The 13,188-nt window shown below is 37.0% G+C and overlaps 1 protein-coding gene across 1 annotated transcript in view; it reads left to right on the top strand.

The window, feature by feature from the left end:
• Positions 1-493: 493 nt before the first annotated feature.
• Positions 494-13,188, top strand: part of LOC134814539 (delta(9)-fatty-acid desaturase fat-6-like) — a 64,589-nt gene continuing 51,894 nt past the window's right edge. Inside the window, exon 1 of the mRNA XM_063822703.1 lies at positions 494-525. The gene's annotated coding sequence lies outside the window, so the exon portion shown is untranslated. The remainder of the gene's footprint in view (positions 526-13,188) is intronic.

Below are 13,188 nucleotides of genomic sequence, written 5' to 3'. Positions count from 1 at the left end.
CATGCAGCTGACCCACCATATGAATAACACCATAGTTGGCACACTTTAGTTGGCATCTAATTCTTCACGTCGGCACTCGGCGTGCGTAGAAAAACCAGGATTTTCTATACACCTTAACCCATAACCTGGTAACCTTACGGGGGGGGGGGGGGGGGGTCTGGGGGCGCCGTCTTAGGGGGCGCCGTCTTAGGGGGCGCCGTCTTAGGGGGCGCCGAATTGTCGTTTTAATGTGGGACAATTTCGAAAACTTAACTACAATACTAGCAAAACTGCGCGTTTTGCTATAGTCATAGATGCACACTTTTTTAGAGATTTTACCGGCGTATCCTCTAAAATCAACTAATTTGTTCAATTTTAGGGAGGGCACCAAAAGGGGAGGGGGCGCCAACAGTGGGGCGCTTTTTCGGCGGGGGGTGCCATGAACAGGCAACGTTACGCCACTGCATTAAGCAAGGATGATATTAAACCTATGCATTATTTATCCGTTTAATACTTTCAACACTACTATATAACAAATAATTTGAGGCATGGCTAAGACGATGGGTCCACTCGTGGACAGAATGTCGCTGGAGTAAAGTCAGCCGGTGTCCCGGGTTGAGACGGGGGTAGTGAGGCAGTGTAGCGGTGTACGGCAGTCTTTTATTCTCTGTCCCAGCTTGGCTGGGACATCTCTGAAATCTTAACAAGGTCAGTTTTCTAACTTCATTTATTCAATTTCCAATTTTCTAGCTCACTTACATTTTGATTGATAGTTTTCATTACTAACTATTACTCTACATAGATCTCCCTTCACTCTCATTCTTTTGTCATTGATCCTTTTATTTACATGATCTGCTCGGCCCTTTTATTTCCCAGGTCTCTGATCACTGATAGTTGTCCTGCCGACACTGCTGTACTCCTGATCTGCCCCTTGATCACCTGGCGTCCTACTTCGACAAACAATGCAAGAATTACCCAAAGTGTTCGTCGATCTTCTCAAAACAGCCACTCTAGCTGAAAAACGTGCAATGTTGGAAGCCCTAACCCTCGACGTTGCTTCTGAATCTGCTGCAGAATCTACTGCCTCGTCTGATGACAGTGTATCCCTTGTTGAACATGTTAACGACCTTAACTTGGACAAAACCCTTTGTGATGACCTCCGAAAAGAGCTTGACTCTCTTAACTGAAAACAGAGGGGTCGTCCAGTCACTACTCAGTGGCTTAGTCCGACCACTCATTCTTATAACTATGGTCATGTTATGAACAAACCAATTCCTATAAACGATTACCCCAATTTTTGCAAGCTCATGGAAGTGGTTAACAATCACCCTTCAACATCTGGTGATATGGACTCCTGCCTGATAACTCGTTATGCATCGAGCAAGTCTACTCTCCGACTCCATCGTGATAACGAGCCACTCATATCTCAGACTAGCTCAATTTGTACTGTTTCACTAGGTGCACCACGAGAACTTTCAATCGTTCTTGATAGTAATAAAAACAGCGATAGTCCTGATCATGTGCTACGAGCCACTGATAAAACCATGAACATTATGAAACCTGGTGCTCAATCTAAAATGAGACATGCAGTTTATTCTGGTAATGTTGTCGGTGAAAATGAACAAGTACGTTTTAGTCTCTCGTTCCGTAAGATTAAACCTCCTGAAGAGGATCAAGTGGATTTATCCCAAGTCAATGAACAAGTCACGAAAAAGCAGAAGATTGTTCTTGTTGCTGGGGACTCTTTTGCTGCTAGATTAGATGAAAAATTGTTAGGAAAGAATAAGCAAGTAGTTAAGAACATCGCCGTTGGAGGCAGTAAACTTGATAAGGTCAAGAGAGATATCGAGAAATTCGTGAAAGATAACCCTAATTTAGAAGTTGTTAAATTATTTGTGTCTGTTGGTACTAATGATATACGGTACTGTGATAATGGAATAGCACATCTTAAAAGTGCGGTATCTAGTTTAATGAGTTCCATAAAGTTGATACTTCCAACTGCAAAAGTATGGTTTCAATCTGTTCCTCCAATTAATCCTAATGGTTGTAAATTTACTGAGAGAAATGTTATTCGAATGAACAATCTGATTTACAATATGTGCTCCCGGTATAGGCATTATTTCTTAGATATCTTTCCTGCTTTCTTGGATGCTAGGGGCTGCATCAACACGAGACTTTTCCCGCATTTTGACACTAAGAAACAGCGTTTTGATATTCACCCAAATAATAAAGGCATGGGTGTTCTTGCAAGATTCTACATATTTATTATTCATTCAAAATGGTTCAATCCTCTTGGTTTCTAAACCGCAATTCAATTAAAAATTTGATACCTACTGTGCTGCGGTAATGGAGTCAATTCAGGGTTGAACAATTTTGAAATATGTTTTCATTAACACAAATGATTTTTAATTGCCAGGGTGCAACCCAATGGTTCACACTGGTAGGCTGTATGCATATTTTAAATTACATTTGAATTAAATTTTTGACAATGATCGATCTAACACTTTACAGGATGCGAATCGGCTGCTTTTGTAATTCTAGAGCACCAAAGAATTCCTGTCAAGTGGATAGTTCTGCTTGGGGTAGGGGGGTTAGGTTTGGATCGGATATCAGGACTAGGATATTTGAAGATGCACTTATCTTCAATTCTAGACCATCTAACATTGGTATCTATGTTCTGCACTTGTTCATCATGTTTTGTCTAATTGGTATGATTTTAACAAGCTCGAAAGAGTCCAATGAGATTGATAGGTTTATTCATCCCAGTAGATTCTACTTTAATACCAGTAAGGCCTTCCCACTTGTGTCTCATATTAATTGTGCATACCTGTATATCTTTGGTTTTGCAATTAAGAACTTCATCTTTACTCAGTACCAAAGACTCAGTCGGAGATACCGAGTTGAAAGGCTGACTGCCGCTAATATAGTGTTTGGTGCAGTAACTAGCACATCTAGGCAAGTTCTGAGTATGTCGATTTTACTTCTATTGACCTTAAACTTCTTGCTTATTGCAATATCAAACCCTAGTATGCTTAATCCCGGCCCTAATCACATATCAGTCTATTATCAGAATGTTCAAGGCTTGATACCGTTTTCTCAACTTAACAGTAAGCAACCTCATCTTGATAAATCCAAAATATATGAACTTAATGCACATATTGAAGATTCACATCCTGACGTTATTCTGCTTACAGAGACTTGGCTTAAAAACTCTGTAATGGATAGAGAGGTCATTCAAAGCTCTAACTATGAAGTATTTAGAAATGATCGCTCAAAAGTATCACATCCACCTGATGATAACAATCCGAAAAAATATAGGAAAAATGGTGGAGGAGTCTTGATAGCAATCAGATCTGATATTCAAGCTGAAATCAAAAGACTGTCTGTACGTAAGGGGTCCGAAATGGCCGCTATTGAAATAAACATAGGTGAAAGTAAATACATTTTTTGTGTGGTTTACAGAGTCGGAACTTTAGGAACAGTAAACCATGAAAGTATTGCCAGTACAATCAAGTCTTTCTACTCAAGCAAACGCCCTAAAAAACTTTTCATCGTTGGTGATTTTAATCTCAATGGAGTAGATTGGTTTTCTGAGGACGGAATTGTTACACCTTCTAGTTTAATTGAAGAGGACTTCATTACAACATTCCATAACTTTGATCTAGATCAATGTATAAGTAGTCCTACACATGTTAAGGGTAACATACTAGACCTTCTTTTGAGTAATTGTAAAAATTTAGTAAGAGATCTTACGGTATTGAAGGGTCACGGTGCTTGCAAATCTGACCATTATCCAATAGCTTTTAAAGTTGCTACAAAAATCACTTATTCTAAATGTCCTAAAAGAAAGATTCTCAACTTTAAGAAGGCAAACTGGACGGCCATTAACGAAGACTTGAATTCTATTGACTGGAATGCTATGTTTTTAAAGCTAGGAGATCCTGAATATTGTTGGCTTGCCTTAAAGTCTGTAATATCGAAAAGTATCTCAAAGCATATCCCAACTATTACTTTAAAGTTAGCATATAGAAATCCCTGGTTTGACTCAGAGGCCCATGAGGCATACTTGAAGAAAAAAAGAGCTCATGAAAAGTGGAAACTAACCGGCCAACAAAAGGATTATTTTAAGTTTTGCTCACTAAGAACACAGTTCAAAAATCTATCTGATCAGAAGATGAACGATAATCTATATAACGATGATGACCCTGCATTGATCTCAAAGAAATTCTGGTCGCATGTAAAATCCTCTTCAAAGAATTCAAGAATACCGGATAGGATGTACCTTAGAGAAACATACAGAGAATCTCCATTAGACAAAGCAAATATGTTCAATCAGTATTTCTCAGAACAATTTTCTGACGAATCTAAGTATGATATTGATATTGATTGGAGAAGTGATACTGAATTCGACTTAACTTTCTGTGCAGAGAATATAAAACATCTCTTAAGGAACATTAATTCTAACAAAGCTTGCGGCCCTGACGGTATCCATGGTAAGATACTGAAGAACTGTGCTGGTAGTCTCGCTTGCCCACTTTCAATTTTATTTGAGATATCATATAACTCCGGTATTATTCCAACTGAATGGAAGCTGGCTCACGTAGTTCCGGTTCACAAGAAGGGTAGTAAGGAGGACATTGAGAATTATCGGCCGATTTCCCTAACTAGTCTTATAATGAAAACATTTGAACGCCTTATTAAACAGGAACTCTTGAATAAAACAATGCATCTTCTTGATGATAGACAGCATGGATTTCTTGGAGACAGATCTTGTACCACAAATATGATTAACTTTATTGACAGTGTCACGCTATCCCTCAATGACTGTTCGACTATAAGTGTAGACATCATTTACTTTGATTTTGCTAAAGCCTTTGATTCTGTAAATCATGATCTTATTCTTAAGAAACTTAAACTCGTCTTTAATATTGAAGGAAGGCTACTCAAATTCCTAACCAACTATCTTAGTGAACGGGAACAATGTGTTTTAGTTGATGGTAGACATTCAGAGATCAAACCTGTTTTGTCTGGAGTTCCTCAAGGCTCCGTCCTAGGTCCCATTCTATTTGTCTTATTCATAAACGATCTTCCCATGAGATTAAGTTCAGGCACAAATTTGGTACTTTATGCTGATGACACGAAAATATGGAGTCCTATTAAATCATACAACGATTATTGCACACTTCAGAATAACATAAATGAACTTAATTCTTGGAGCATAGAAAATAAGATGCGATTCCATCCATCAAAGTGTAAAGTCCTCTCTATTCCTGGAAAGAAATTCAGCAGTAGGATATTACCTATTCCATTTATCAGATTTCAATATTTGCTCGGTAATACTCCCTTAGATTACACCAGTACGGAAACAGATCTTGGAGTCGTTATAAATCAGGGCTTTCGTTTTGAAGAACACATAACTAAAATATTGTCCAAAGCTAACCAAAAATTTGGGCTGCTGAAACGCACTTGCTCATTTGTCCAAGATGAGAGACGAAGAAGAAATTTATACCTTGCACTTGTTAGAAGTCAATTTGAACACTGTTCCCAAATCTGGCGTCCATTTAATAAAACACAACTAGATAAGATGGATGCTTTTCAAAAAAGGTGTATTAAGTGGATTTTTGATGAGGAATTCACAAGCTATCAGTCCTTTGAAAACTATACTTACAAATGTCATCAATTGAAAATCCTTCCTCTCAGCAAGAGGTTTGAATTGAATGACCTGACCTTGTTTCACAAAATAGTCAATGGTGTATGCACACAAGAGCTTCCTAATTACTTACAACTATACAAAGGAAGCACACGCTTAAGATCATGTCACCATGACAGCCTAAGTTATGTAACGACTCTTGTTCAAACACAGTGTAATAGCAGTCTCCTTAAGAAATCATTCTTTTATCGGACACATCTGCTCTGGAATAAACTTCCTCTCGAAATAAGAGACCATAGCTGTCCTGATATCTTCAAGGCCAAACTTAAGGATCACCTATGGTCGGAAATGCTACCCACAGATCCAAACGATAGTCACGCTGAATTCTACCTGTCTGATAATGATTAGATGCATCTCATTTCTCCCAATGCCAATTCTCTAATCTAAAATAACCGATCCAAACTATTTAAGGGGTTAGGGGTGGGTTGGGTTGTGGGTTGGGTTTTTAAAAGTATTGTATGATATAATCTATTTCATTAAAAAGTTAACAAATTATTAACATTATGATATTTTATGCACGCTGTATTTTATTATTGCACAATCATCTCTATTACTATATATCTTACATTTATATGTGTTGATTGTATGAAATGTTTTGTCAGGGACCATATTTTGTAGGTGTAATTTTTGCACGAACTACGTTCTGGTTTCCCGTCATTATAGTACATAGAAATCACTTTTTGACCGTGTTATTTTCATGCAATTACATTGATGTATGTACTATTTTGAAAAGATTTTCAATAAAAAAAAATAATCTACTAATTGTCCAGGCGACTGCAAATGCTTTTCGATTATCATAAGTTTGTTATACTGATGGGTTAAATTTTGAAAAAAGAAACTTTTCCATAATTTGTATTTACAATGAAATGTTCCAATATTACAGATTTGATCATTCAGCAGCTGTACATTTTTCCTGTTTGCATCGAAGGTATTGTGTTTGTCACCAGCAGGCAGCAGTGTGAACAAGATGATCACTGTGAAGAAGTGTGGAACTCTGCTCAAACTCAGCGTTGTCTCATTTTCAGTCAAAGGTGGCCACGTGAGTGTTTGATTCAACAATAATATCATCAAATCATTAAAATTTCAATTCAATCCAGCAAACATTAAATTTGAATAAAGCACCTGTTCCTATTGTCAAAGTATTTCTTCTCATAAGTTGATGAGCTGTTACAATTCTTTCGAAACTGTCCAGTACAATCTAAATTCCATCATGGATATCATGTTTGGAGGTGATAAATACTTGGTTAGTAAGTACTGACGTAATTCATAAAGAAAATTTAGAATGCCTTTCCTTCAATATCTGAATAATTATCATAAAATATTATGAATCATACCATTTGCCAGATGGCATTCACGGTCCATCAGGCTGCACTCTGCAGGCATCAACCGAATCGACGCATCAATTATTTTCCAAGTTATGCATCATGCTTAAGATTTATTGAATTCCGCTGCAGATCTCCTAAGATCAGCCTCAGAATTCGTTGGAGTTCTATATAAGGGCATTTAATGCCCTTTAATACATTTTTCGGGGCCAATCAAACTTCCAAGTTGAAGATTTCATTTCCAACGACTTTGTGTCCGTATAGTAGACACAACTAGATGCGGAGCGATTATTCATTAATTTATAAAAATATTCAGTTAAACACATTTGTATCTATAGGTAAACTATAGGTAAAAATATAATATCAATCATAAGCTGAAATGTACTAATCTTTGTATTCTAAATGGGGAAAAGAAGAAACATTGTCAGTCAGTCGAGAAAATTGTCAGTCAGGCTAATGGCAGCTTTGTAGATGTTGTGACAATGCTAGTAGTGGTCCCAGGCTTGCGACTGGAATTGCGGTGTTAAATCGATTTAACGGTATACCAACGATCCACCTCCCACTTGTTGTTTGGTACTTAGCATTAATAGTGTTAGCTGTAGCCATTTATAGCAAGAATCTTAAAACTAAAGGGGATGGCAAGGGAAAGAGGAAGGAAAAAGAATAACGGAACAAACAATTAATTAAAGTATTTACAGAAGCATTAGTTATTGTAATTACAAGCTTCAATAATAAATCACTGACTAAAACATCTAATTAAAATGACACTTGGTACGCTCGCCCATTTTCACTGGTCAGTCTGAACTTCGGTTTAGCAGATTAGCACGTTGTACACTTATTCACCTAAGTTTCAGAATTTTTTCAGTTTAGCAGAGTTAGTACGCGTGTTTCAATAAAATCAAAATATATCAGGAGAGTTCTTTAATAATGTTATGGTCATCTAGAATACCGAACTTCCTGAAAACGTTATTATATTTCCTCAGACAACGTTTAATACCTTTAATCAGTCTATCACGGCTATATCCTCTATCAATTAGAATTTTGAATATCTTGTGAAGATGGGAGGTAAAGATATCCAATCTAGTGCAAACATTACCATATCTAAGAACTTGACTTGAAAAAACGTTGTAGCCAACCTCGGTTGGGATGTTACTGTGAGGAAATGTAAGGGATACAACATGAAAATGTTCGTTGCAAAAACTAAAAGGGTAAAATTACAACTAATTTTCTAGACTGATCAGCATTGATTATTAAGGTTAATATTTTAAATAGTAATCTATTCTTTCTATCAGTTTAACCCGTTACTCCACGGAGGCCTGTATCTTCTATTGTCTCAAAAGAGTTCTGATGAAATTCAGATCGCTAGATCCTGATTGAGCAACATAACTCTGGATTGGGTAACGTAGAACTAATCAGTGGCGTAACTTAGGGCCCCGCAGACCCCGCTGTGCGGGGGGGCGCCGTATAAGGGGGGCGCAATTTTCCTGAATTTTAGGCCCTTTCACTGAAAAAACGTCTTGTTTGTGTATTTCCCTGTCCGATTATGCGTTCGGTCGACGCGAAAAAAATATTTGGGGTACCCTTTTTTGCTTCAGGGGGGCGCAAGAAGCCTTAGGGGGGGCGAGAAAAAAGTACCCGACTTTTTTTTTTAAAATTTTATTTTTTTAGGGACACAAAAAATTTTAGGGGGGCGCTTTTCGTCACTGAGCGGGGGGGGCGCCAACAGGCAAAGTTACGCCACTGGAACTAATATCCAGCTTGCAACGACAATATCACGGATGATTGGGTTAAGTTCCATATCGACTGTTACCAAAACAAACATAATTGAAATGATTGATAAATGATAATTGATATGATAACTGATTGTTTTGTTTGTTGATCACCAATTACCAAACATCCACAGTTTAGCAAGGTAGCCCCCCAATTAGGAACCATTAGAACTGATTGGTTTTAAACACGATGCTATCATATCATGGATCAAAATGATTACTCCCAATTAAAACTAGTCAATCAGTTAAGACATTGTTTAAGAAAGCATCTGTTGTTTATTTTATAATTGTGGCTGAGGTTCAGTTATTGCAACTGCTTCCTGCAAAACCAATGTTTTTGACTGGTTTGTTTTCAGTCATTTGCACCTGCTACACTTTATTTGATAAACCTGCACTTCCTTGTCCCTTTTATTGTATGTATAACGGCACGAGTAAACGTTGCGTCATCAGGAAAATCAGCCTTCTGGTGCATCAAAAGCAAAAGTAGCTTCAGTCGCAATTTAAGACTATGAAAACTATTTCCATCTCGTTCTGTGCATCATGAATCATGATAATGTCATTTAATATGACTATTAGATTAATGATTAAGTTTGTCTCATGGTTGCAACAAGTTATTGTGTTAATGTTTATTTTCAGTTGTACCTACAGTGTAATTGTATTTTAAAATTCATGCAATATTTCTTATTCTATATAACGTGGCACAATGATAGGTTAGTCTACAGTAACTATAACTCTATTCAGAAGTAAAATGACCGCACACAATTTCCTATTGAACGGTTTTTCCCACTATATTACAAATCCTAAGAAATAACACTATTGTAAGTCCCCGCTGTAACTGCAGCTTACCACATTACACTACTACAGTAACTATAGCTCTATTTAGAAGTAAAAGGACCGCACACAATTTCCTCTTGAACGGTTGGGGGAGGAAACTAAAACTGATATGAGTAGTACATCATCAAAAGCATTCTGAGTGTATTGTGTTATTGTATAACTATACATATTATACATTATCTTTGGGCCATTCTCTTACTAAGTAAACATTCCACATAGTTGACTGTTGATATATGCCTTTAAAGCTAGTATAGCATTTTTGTATTTATTATGTTTGCGTTTGGTCAGTTGTTTGTTGGAAATATTTCACCGTTATTTCATTGAATTAATCGATTTGTCACTAAAATTGCAATCGTCCAAACAATTAGAATACCACGAAATTTTCTATTTACAATGCATTTTACAGCTACAATGGTAAACAATAACAAAGATAGGTATGTTCAGTACAATAATTCTATCGATGTAGAATTTTGTCAACGGACGATCAGTGTTCCTTTTTCTAGATTCTTTTGTGACGAGTTTTTGAGTCGCCCATTACGACTCACCCCCTTTACCTCTCCCAGTATTTTTAAATAGATAAATAATGATTCGACTTTGATCAAAGTTCCATAGGTTGCACAATTATAGGAATATTTGCGGTAGATTTGCAATAGATTTCCGTGCGACCTAAAAATTAACGCAGTTTATTTCAAGAGCATGTATTCCATGTTTCCTGACCAATCTGTTATTAACTGAAAGGTAATACCCACGAAGTCCCGTCACGGTACCCATCAATCGCATTTCAACCCCTCATGGGGTCGGGTGTGCGGAATAACTTCTTAATTATGACAGAGTAGTTAATTATAGGAGCTGCTACTTGTAATTATTAGTTAATTATAGGAGCTGCTACTTGTAATTATTCTGAATCTGACACTGCAGTAGTTCTGAAGTATTGTTGAGAGTCGTAATAGTTACTGTAGAATCTGGCATTAATCTTATGACTCTATGAGGCTGTGCTGGCAACCTTTAGTAGAATCCAGGGAGGCCTAACTACAAGTACAAGGCTTGAAACATAGTCTTGAAAAACAAGTCAACATTTCAAACTGGCTACTTACGAGCTACTCTATATATAGCTGCATTATACAATACAGGTGCAGCTTCTCTTTCACTTTGTATAACACTTAAGTCTTAACACTCGGTTTTGAAGCACTAACCTTGGTGTCGTGCAGCATCCCAGTTTCCAATTTATAAAAAAAAGGACTTATAAGTAATGATGTGGTTACACTAGTGGTCACGTGACCACAATCTCGTACTGATCAAATTACATTATTGTATTCTCAACGGGTTACTCGCACATTGATCAGATTTATCAGACTTCTGAGTTTTGAGTTTAACCCTTTGTTTTCTCTCAGATGACATTTTGAAAATTCTTTCGCTGTTTTTTAATCATAAATTAAGTAAGTAAAATGACCTCAATCATCAACATTGTTCTACTCTAGGATACTTAATTTTTTATCCTCATGTTTCCTGTTCGTCCCCTTTGTCGTCAGTACCTTTTTATACTCGTTACAAAGTTTCTGATGTTAGCAAGTACATAATAAAATGGGCTGACGAAGATGTGTACAGAGAAGGTTCCCCTTATGTTTACACGTGTAAGATAGGAATCATCATCAGTAAAACTGGGTATATAGCTTCTCAACTCACGGTTTAGAGAGATCACCTTGGTAACACGTGATCACCTTGGTAACACGTGCTTTATATTTTTATTGGAAAATCACGTGGTCTTTAAATCTCCTCCAATTGGTCGATATCACATTAGAAAATTCCAGATTGGTTGCTTGTTGTCGCCTGGTAAATCCGTCATGTTTATCACTCGCCAAAGAGCTGAGGGTTACTACATCACGTGACACTGACGGTATTAGTCACGTGATTCTAAAACTCTCCAAGTTCAGAGAGCTTGAGTAAAGATTTCATTGTACCGAAGGGTCACGTGACAGCAATGTATCACATTTCTCGATAAGATAACTTAGTAATCCGAGAACAAGGGAGCTGATAGTAGAGGAATTCTTTGCTTTCGTCATTGTTCGGGCAGACTCAAATGTTCTTTCAAGTTTTAAATTCTTTCGAATTCATTTTCGAGGTGTGTCATTCAGTCATTGTTCTATTATAGTACACTTTGGTTCCTAGTAAAGGTTTGGTTTATGACCGTTTTCAAATTTAAATAATACATATTGAAGACAGTGTAAATTAACTGTCACACCAACATTTTTACAACGCTTGCATTCGTCATTTGTTTTGTAATGTAAAACCTGTGTTTTTAACATTTAATAATATATAGTACTTGTATATATCAGATACCATGATTTGCTTCTATAATAATTCCAAAACGGCGAGAGATTTTTTAAGCAGGATGTGTTAATAGTGGATTCTGAGTTTTGGAGGTTACCATGACAACCATAGCAACCACAGCTGGTTCCTTAGCAACTAGAGTTTTAAAATTCCTAAATCAACCACCGTCCCCTTTTTGTCGCCGCAAGTTCGACTAATTTATAAACTTTCTTTGGAGATCATGACGTGTAATGTTACTTGAGAGGGCGTTTTGGTATTTTATGTTGTTATGAAATCCACTTTATTAAAGATAAAACACAGTCGATTTCCAGAATTTTCAGTGTAGGTATTTATCAAGTCTCACGTAATGGAGGTAGATAATTAATTTACGAGGAGTCGATCAGTTAAAATATTTTAGGAACACATATCTCCATATCGGTATTGATCGCCGCAAAGAAAACTGAGTAACGACGTTGTATGTTTTAAATATACCCAAACATTGAGTGTTAATCAAATTCCCGATTTGTGATACCCTGATCATTCACAGCTGCCATATAACGCCGCGAAAGTTCTAATTTTATGAGCTCTGAAGGCTCAGGGGAACACTCCAACATTGAAATTACACCTCACACTTACGTAATTCTATACCTCTGTTATTTTCCGAGCCCCTATCCAAAGTCGAAAGTCAAAATTATATGTTTCGGAGCTGAACTTGAATAATAGAGGTCTATGCCGCGGTACTTGTGTGGTCATACGTCATATGTTTGTGTTTATGAGTGCGGTTCAGTTGTTATTCCAGTAGGACTAATAGGCAGAGTGTGGGTATTTGCAGCATGCCTTACTGGATGAATTGCGATGATTTTATTGTGTTTATAAGTTCATAACTGTACCCTTCAGGTATTTGTCGTAACATCTTTGAGCGCTATGATGGCTTTTATAAGGCTTTAGTTTTGATCTTTTGTCAAGATTTTTAGCCCTATGCTTAACCAAAATCAGAGCCCCCAGGCTTCAACCCTAACACTTATACTTTAAGTGCATATTTGTCAGTTGAAACATCTGACATATGGCGTATTGAGGTAAGAGTTCATGCGGCAGATACTCATGCGGCAGATTTTTGTTTGTTGTTGAATGTTGATATAGAGTTACTTGCCACTTAGGTCCAGGATCATTATGATACATAACGCCTGACTTCTAGGCATGGTGCTCGGTTGTGGGACACACTAAGTTTCTCGATGTATTTAGTTTTACAGATTCAGCTCCAAAATGA

This window comes from Bolinopsis microptera, chromosome 4, assembly GCF_026151205.1.
Source record: "Bolinopsis microptera isolate Bmic1 chromosome 4, MBARI_Bmic_1.0, whole genome shotgun sequence".
In the NCBI taxonomy this organism is placed as follows: domain Eukaryota; kingdom Metazoa; phylum Ctenophora; class Tentaculata; order Lobata; family Bolinopsidae; genus Bolinopsis; species Bolinopsis microptera.
The sequence above is the reverse complement of the archived record's forward strand: the minus strand, read 5'-3'. Positions and strand labels throughout refer to the sequence as shown.